Below are 8,736 nucleotides of genomic sequence, written 5' to 3' on the forward strand. Positions count from 1 at the left end.
CAATGCGATGATAGGTCAAGACAATGCGATGACAGGTCAAGACAATGCGATGACAGGTCAAGACAATGCGATGATAGGTCAAGACAATGCGATGACAGGTCAAGACAATATGATGACAGGTCAAGACAATGCGATGATAGGTCAAGACAATGTGATGACAGGTCAAGACAGTGCGATAGGTCAAGACAGTGCGATGATGGGTCGAGACGATGTGATGATAGGTCAAGACAACGCAATAGGTCAAGACAATATGATAGGCTCTACGGACAGAGGACAAGCGCTAGAGGGTCAGGATGGAAAGACAGGATCGTGATGCAGGGAGAGACTGGTAGAGAACACAGATTTTTGCAGTAGATCAGATGGTAGAGAATGCACCTCAAGATTTAAAGCAGTGACAGTTGAAACAGAGAGGCGAGAATTAGGAAGAGAGAGAAAGATTGGTGCCTAGTTGGGATGGAGCAATTGGCTCAGGGGACTGGGATAATTCAGGTTTTTGTCACAAATGGGTGTTGGTGCCACCAACTAAGACAAGGAGTTTTTTAAAAGTAGTTTAGGAGATGCTATGGTGCCCCTGACCCGCAAATTCCTATGTTAAAATCCTAAGCGCCCCTGCCAGGTGATAGCATTAGAGGGTGAGGCCTTTGAAGGTGCTTAGGTCTTAAGGGCCCCCTTGTCCCTTCTACCATGTGAGGACACAACTAGATTATGCTATCTGCCCAGGCGTGGCGGCTCAGCCAAGAAATAAATTTCTTTTGTTCACACACTACCCAGTATATGGCATTTTCAAATAGCAGCCCAAACAGACTGAGACAGGCAAGGTTGATGAGGTCAGCTTTTGTCCAGTTGAGTTTGAAGTACTCATGGAAAACTTAGTGAAATAACAAGTAGGACATTTGGTATATACATCCAAAGCTGAGGCCTGGAGATACAGATTCAGGAGTCATAAAGGTAGTTTTGAAAGCATAATAACAGAGGATATTACCAAAGGATACTTGAGGGATAAAATGAAAAGAAGGGCAAGGATGGAACCTGGGGGAATATTGACATTTAACGGGAAGGAAATGGAAGAGCATCCCATAAAGATGGATGAGAAAGGAATGCTCTGAGAGCTAGGAGGATCGGGATGCTTGGGAGTCACAAAGTCCCAGGAAAGTGAGAAAAATAAGGAAGAAACTGTCACCAATAACAGCAACAGAGTTTCAGGAACACAGAACTGAAAAGGTCCTGTGGGAATGAGCGATAAGGTCACTGGTGACTCATTTTCACCATGAAAACAAGTGACATGGTGGAGGTAGAAGCCAGTTTGTAGTATCCTTTATGCTTGGCTATGGAAGGAAGGAAAAGAATCGGATCAGAAGGAGACTCAGAGTGGAAGGGAGAAGCTGTCGCAAGATTTCCCATCTCTGTGGAAAAGTTGATGTTCTGATGCATCTTCTCTGTTCCAAATGCAGAGCAGTGGCAGATAAAATACAAAGAGAGAAAGTCAAAGTGATATAGCTGGACTCGTGGATCAAAACCTCGAAAGGATGAAGGTAGCCTGGATTGGGTGGACTCCGGGTCTGGGGGGCAGGCAGGTATTGATGTAGGTCTTTTATGCCAATAGGACTAAAAGTACTCAATGCAAACGGGGGGACCACAGCCAGGCTCACTGTTGGAAAAAAGAGGCTGACGTAGGGCCCCCCCACCCTCTTTTCATTCTTTCAGGTGAAAGGAACCTGAAAAGAATCCCTTATGAATAAACTAAGATTAGTTTCATGACAGTGGCTTACGGCACTAGCTTTGCTTTTGGGAGGCATCTGTAAAACCTGGAGATTGGTGTGAGGAGTCAGGGAGTGGAGGTGGAAATAAACAGAGCAGCAATAGCAACAATAACAGCAAAGCCGCCCCCTCAAAACAACCCCACAAATCAAAGCTAATAAGGACAGCCAAGGTATCAACAGTCAGAATGTAAATTCACTGCCAAAGAAAATAACTTTGTAGATAGACCTGATTAAAATAGTATAGTTGGGCTGCTCAGACGGGAAAGTAAACAAATAATGTTCATTTTAAAAGAATAAGAAGTTAGGAAACAAAAAAGAAATAAGAACACAAGGTTTGAAAAAGAACCAGTTTGAAAATTTAGGGACTGAATCATTGAAATCTGAGCGGATAAGATAAACTAGGCTAGATACAGCTGAGGAGATAATTAGTGAATTGGAAGATATTAATAGTATTGTGAAATACAATCCATTTCATAGCACAGAAATATAAAGAATGTTTATAATAAATAATTAAATTGGGAAAGAATGAGTTGCCACGTGGTTAACTCATAGGAGCAGAAAAATACTAGGTTGGTGCAAAAGTAATTATGGTTTTTGCCATTACTTTTAATCCAATTACTTTTGCACCAGCCATACAATAGAGAAATGGCAGAAAAGCAACACTTGAAACAATAAAGGCTGAGAATTTTCTAGAATTGAAGAGAGACACAAATACTTACATCAAAGTATATTTGGGTAATAACAGTAATGGTAAACATCTTACTTAGCCCTTATGTTCCAGGCAATATTCTATATGCTTTCTTTTTTAAAAAACCATATATATAGATGTAGATATACACACACACACACACACACACACACACACACATATAGATATATAGATATATACACACACACACACACATATATATATACACACATACACACACACACACACACACATATATAGATATATAGATATATACACACACACACATATATATATATACACACATATACACACACACACACACACACACACACACATATATATATAATTGCATTTTAGGTTTTGGGGTACATATGAAGAACATGCAAGATTGTTGCATAGGTACATACATGGCAGTGTGGCTTGCTGCCTTCCTCCCCATCACCTGTATCTGGCATTTCTCCCCATGTTATCCCTTCTCAACTCCCCACCCCCCACTGAAAAATATGGAACACGTCACGAATTTGTGTGTCATTCTTGCGCAGGGGCCATGCTCATCTTCTCTGTATCGTTCCAATTTTAGTATATGTGCTGCCGAAGCAAGCACAATATTCTATATGCTTTCTATGCATTAACTCATTAATTAATATCCCTGGGATAAGAGAAATTTGCATGTGAATAAACTGGAAAAGAGAGAATGTGTATAATTCGCCCAAGATGACACACCTGGGAGGTGGGATTTGGCCCCAAGCAGCCTGGCTACCCTCTAATATCTCTCTAAATCCTAAGGGATTAACAAAAATAAATCTATACCTGGATACATTATCATGAAACTACAGATTATCAAATATTTTTTAAAAGAGCTCCTTTAGAGGAAAGACAACACATACAAAGGAACAAGCCTCATCCTAATTGTGGGCTTCTGATTAGCAACAACAGTTGCAAATCAATGAAAGGATAGATTCTAAAACCCAGGACAAGGCATGGGACACAAGAAACAAATGTGGGCCCATCAAATGATACAATGTTATACATTAACTCCACTGTGAAATACTAAGGAAGGAGCTGGTAGCCAGTGAAGGTTTGGAGTTATCAGAGGAAGAGCAGCTGGGCACAGGGTGGCCCATGCCTGTAATCCCAGCACAGTGGGAGGCTGGGGAAGGAGATCATTTGAGCCCACGAGCTCAAGACCAGCCCACGCAACATAGTGAGACCTGTCACTACCAAAAAATTTAAAAATTAGGCAAGCATAGTGGCACTCACCTGTAGTCACAGCTACTTGGGAGGCTGAGGTGGGGAGGATCACTTGAGCCCAAGAGGTTGAGGCTGCAGTGAGCCATGATTGTGCCACTACATTCTAGCCTGGGTGACAGAGCAAGATCCTGTTTCAAAAAGAAAGAAAACACGAGGAAGAGCTTGCTCCTGGAAGCTAAAAGTGAATGGGCTTCATGAACCTCTGAAGCAGATGGGAAAACAGGGGTAGAAGGGGCAGAAAGTGACGAGCACATGCCTGAAGGCCTCTGGTTTCCAGTAATATGGGAAGAAAGGTCATCTCCTGTAAAGGAAGGGGTCAGGAAAGAGGGCTGAAGGAGGATCGTAAAGGTCAAAGATAACCTTTATGGGAAATGGATGAGAAGAGTCAGAGCATTGCTCGAAAGTCTTGGCACTGTGGTGAAATGTTGAGTGGTGCCATCGGTCTAATAATTGTGTTGTTTCCCCAGCTGTGCTTTGCAGCCTGCGTGTAGGAGCACAGGAAATGGTTGAATTGATTCAGGATTTGTCTTCAGGGTAGGTTCAGCAGAGTATGGAAAAATTGAGTAAGTGAAGGTCAAAATGAGCTTTGGAGTCCAACAGAGACTCTTGGGGATTGGAGGGTTCAGGGAGGTCAAGGAGAAAGCGTCCTGGGAGTGAGAGTCGGAGAATACAGGTTGGGGCTGGAGCAAAAGTAACTATAGCTTTCAGATTTCAGAAGTGGAGTAATTCCAGGAGATTCAAGAGCCCGTGGAGCTTGAAGGAAAGTGGTTAGAGGTGGAATGGAGGTGAAGGTCATTAGAGGAGAAGGAAAGGAAAAGGAATTTGGAGGCTGGGCCTGTAGTGTTGATGGACTGCCCATGTGGACCCTGAAATCACGAAGATGTGGATATAAGCTAGGGCAAGGTGGAGTCCTGGGCATGGTCCATGGTGTTCATGAAGCCAGGGGTCAGGTGGTCTGTAAATAATAGCAGTCATCACTGATCATCAATGAGGTGTGTGGCTGGAAAGCATGAGCCTGGAGGAGGAGGGCCCCAGAAAAGTGCCAGTCATTGTACAAGTGACCACTAACCTCAGGAGTGTGTGTGTGTGTGTGTGTGTGTGAGAGAGAGAGAGAGAGAGAGAGAGAGAGAGTCTTGCTCTGTCACCCAGGTTAGAGTACAGTGGTATGATCTCAGTTCACTGCAACCTCGACCCCCTGGGCTCAGGTGATCCTCCCACCTCAGCCTCTCGAGTAACTGGAACTACAGGTGCACACCACCACGCCCAGCTAATTTGGGTATTTTTTGTATAGAGGTGGGGTTTTGCCATGTTGCCCAGGCTGGTCTCCAACTCCTGGGCTCAAGTGATCCTCTTGCCTCACCCTCCCAAAGTGCTGGGATTACAGGCATGAGCCACCACACCAGGCCCCTGGGTCACCTCTTACACCAGAGCCAATGGGTTCATTTGATCAATCTGAGCAATATTTACAGAATTCAGTAGTCTTCTCACACCTTTTCCCCTGTTTCAAAGTCCAGAGTGAGAGCCACTTGCTGACTTGAGTGGCTGTGGCAGGGCCCCATCTAATGGCCCTTTTGCAAAGTACAGCTGGAGCAGGCAGGCTCCCCTATGCCCCTTTCCTCATCAAAAGGAAGGCAAAGAGGGTAGAGATTAGACCAGCTGGCCCTGGCTAGGAAGTAACATCTTCGAGAGTAAAGAAGTAATCATGATGGCAGCAATGTGGATATTGACTTGTAATAATGGTGACAGACATACGGATATTGGCAGGAATATTTACATGAGCCCAGCATCCTGCCAACCTGTATATAGATAGCCACAATCTCATGAAATCCTCACAACTATTAATATCCCCATTTTACAACTGACACTGAGGATTAGTGAGAGCCAGTGGTCTGTACAAACTCAGAGCTAGCAAGTGTCAGATCTAGGACTCAATTCTAGGTTAGTTTAGCCTTGGAGCATGAGCTTTCATACAACTAATCTGCTGTCTTTGGCTCTACAAATGAGATAAGACCATACATGGAGCTAGGTGCAGTGGCTGATGCCTATAATCCCAGCACTTTAGGAGGCTGAGGCGGAGGGATCACTTGAGGTCAGGAGTTTGAGACCAGCATGGCCAAAAAGGTGAAACCCTGTCTCTACTAAAAATAAAAAAATTAGCCAGGCGTGGTGGTGCATGCCTGTAATCCTAGCTGTTTGAGAGGCTGAAGAGAATCACTTGAACCCAGGAGGCAGAGGCTGCAGAGTCGAGATCACGCCACTGCCCCAGTCTGGGCAACAGAAAAAGACTCTGTCTTAAAAAAAAAAAAAAAAAAAAAAGATGGTACATAGAGTCAGCTACTCTAGTTTTTAAAGTCTGGTTGAAGGCTTAAATTTTCACAGTGAGGAAAAGGAAGTAAGTCATTCGCATCTTAAAGAAGCATTGTCAAAGGAATTTTTCTACTTCCAAGTTTTGCAGGGAGGCAAATATTCTGAAAGGAATTATCATGGTAATAATGTCCCTTACTGTTTTTTTTGTTGTTGTTGTTGTTGTCTTTTAATTAAAAACTCTTTTATTACTAGGAATTTTCTCAGATTTAGTACCACATAATGGGTGTTTATCAACTGGAATAGTGAGGGGAAAATGGCCTTCCAGCCATACATCCAGTTTTTATACATCTTCCAACATGGATGGAAGGCGGAGCTGGGTGGCCTCAAGTCTGGGTCAAGTCAGCTTCCCCAGGATTAGAAGGGGAGGCTGGTAGGCTAACAGCAGGATGCAGGTGACATATGAAGGAGGGGATGTTTCTCATGAAAACAAGTTCTTAGAGAAAGAGGATCTGGGTAGGAACACCAGAGAGATGGAACATCAGAGAGATTAGCCTCAGAGACCCAAAGGCAAAATAATTAAGTTAAAAATAAAACAGTCCTAGGCCAGGCATGGTGGCTCACGCTTGTAATCCCAACTCTTTGGGAGGCTAAGGTGGGCGGATCACTTGAGGTCAGGACTTTGAGACCATCCTGACCAACATAGTGAAACCTCATCTAGTAGAGATGTTTTGTATGTTTAGTAGAAACATACAAAAATTAGCCAGGCATGAAAATGTGCGCCTGTAGTTCCAGCTACTTGGGAAGCTGAGGCATGAGAATTGCTTGAACCTAGGAGGCAGAGGTTGCAGTGAGCTGAGATCACGCCACTGCACTCCAGCCTGGGCGACAGAGTGAGACTCCATCTCAAAAAAATTTTTTTTTAATATGGCTAGGCACAGTGGCTCATGCCTATAATCCCGGCACTTTGGGAGACAGAGGCGGGCAGATCACCTGAGGTCAGGAGTTCAAGACCAGCCTGACCAACATGGTAAAACCCTGTCTCTACCGAAAATAAAAAATTAGCCAGGCATGGTGGCACATGCCTGTAGTCTCAGCTACTCGGGAAGCTGAGGCAGGAGAATTGCTTGAACCCGGGAGGCAGAGGTTGCAGTGAGCTGAGATCATGCCACTCCACTCCAGCCTGGGCAACAGAGTGAGACTCTGTCTCAATAAATAAAGTAAAATTTTAAAATTAAAATTAAAATTAAAATAAAACAAGGCTAATGATAAACCCAGGGGCTCCTTGGCAGGAGCAAAGTTGAACCGAGAGCTCTATTCCTAGAGCCCCACATCTGAACAGTGTATTTTTCCTATCTCGTAGTCCTCATGTGCCTTCCTCAGCTGAAATCAAGTGGCAAAGGACCCACAGCCAAAACTTCTCAGCATGGCTCCCTGCGTGGAGCAAGAGACAACTCTGCAAGTCTTTGTCCTGAACTGTTTATGGATTTTCTGTGGTCTGCAAGACCTCGGGCTCACATTGCCTACCAACTGACAACCGCTGTCCAGCCTGGGAACAGAGCTTGCTCCCGACTGTGGCGAGTCCTCCTGGGGTTTATTGTGAATTTTCCTGGTTTTGTGTCTTCATCCTGAAAACCTCCCAACCTTTCCTTAATGAAGATTTTAGCTGGGGGAAATTGCATTAGTGCCTTGTGTATTTCCGTCAACCTTCTAAATTATGTTAGTTGTAAGTAAAAAAAGTACAGTAAGTCCTTGTATCCGCTGTGGGATGTTCCTGGGAATCATAATAGACAATAAAATAATAAGTAATGGACAGCAAGACGCTCTTAGAACCAGGTTGGAAAACTCCTCCACTGCCAGACAAAAGCTAGCCCCCTGCCCCATTATCAGGAAATCAAGTGAAGCCAATAAACACTGTGGAGCTCCTTTTAAGTCCCAGCACCAAAGAATATTGTCTAATACTTCTAGTTAAGAGAGCATCGTACTAAGTATTATCTCAGTTAATATTCATAACAGCACATAAGGTTAATGCTCAGTTTGCAGATGAGGGCACTGCAGTTGAGAGATGTTTTTAATACATTGCCCAAGGCCACACAATGAATAATTGACAAAACTGAGATCTGGGGTCTTTTGACTGTGTCCGCTCTTTCCACACTCTACCTCAGCTGCTCAGAAGCAGATCCTGGGGCCAGAATGGACCTCTGTAGGAAGCCTCAGAGATAGAAGCTTTCTGCCCTCAACTGGCTGACTGAATTAGTGAAACAATAGGTGATAAGTGAGGGAATTATTTCGTGGTTTGGTTGAAAAAGTCTTCAGTATGTAAATAAGTCTTACATAAATCATGAAAAATGGGATTAAGAGAAATGAGAGAGAAGAGGGAAAATACAGAAGCATTTTATTTATCAAAACTTGCGGAAAAGCATCTTTTCCTTAAATACCCAATGTGGCATGTATCATTTTGTTGTTGTTGTTATTAAGACAAGGCATCCTCACTTTGGGATGCCGAGGCGGGTGGATCATGAGGTCAAGAGATCGAGACCATCCTGGCCAACATGGTGAAACCCTGTCTCTACTAAAAATACAAAAATTAGCTGGGCGTTTGACACGCACCTGTGGTCCCAGCTACTCAGGAGGCTGAGGCGGAAGAATTGCTTGAACCCAGGAGGTGGAGTTTGCAGTGAGCCGAGACTGCGCCACTGCACTCCAGCCTGGCGACAGAGCAAGACTCTG

The 8,736-nt window shown here is 44.0% G+C and overlaps 1 protein-coding gene and 1 non-coding gene across 3 annotated transcripts in view; one reads left to right on the forward strand and one right to left on the reverse strand.

Annotated features, from left to right (window-relative positions):
• Nucleotides 1-8,736, forward strand: part of PITPNC1 (phosphatidylinositol transfer protein cytoplasmic 1) — a 324,051-nt gene that overhangs the window by 229,485 nt on the left and 85,830 nt on the right. The gene's annotated exons all lie outside the window — the stretch shown is intronic.
• Nucleotides 2,949-3,055, reverse strand: LOC119473317. Its single transcript, XR_005202520.1, has one exon. It is a non-coding gene; the product is annotated as a U6 spliceosomal RNA (small nuclear RNA).

Source organism: Cebus imitator, unplaced genomic scaffold (assembly GCF_001604975.1).
Source record: "Cebus imitator isolate Cc_AM_T3 unplaced genomic scaffold, Cebus_imitator-1.0 Scaffold148, whole genome shotgun sequence".
In the NCBI taxonomy this organism is placed as follows: Eukaryota; Metazoa; Chordata; class Mammalia; order Primates; family Cebidae; genus Cebus; species Cebus imitator.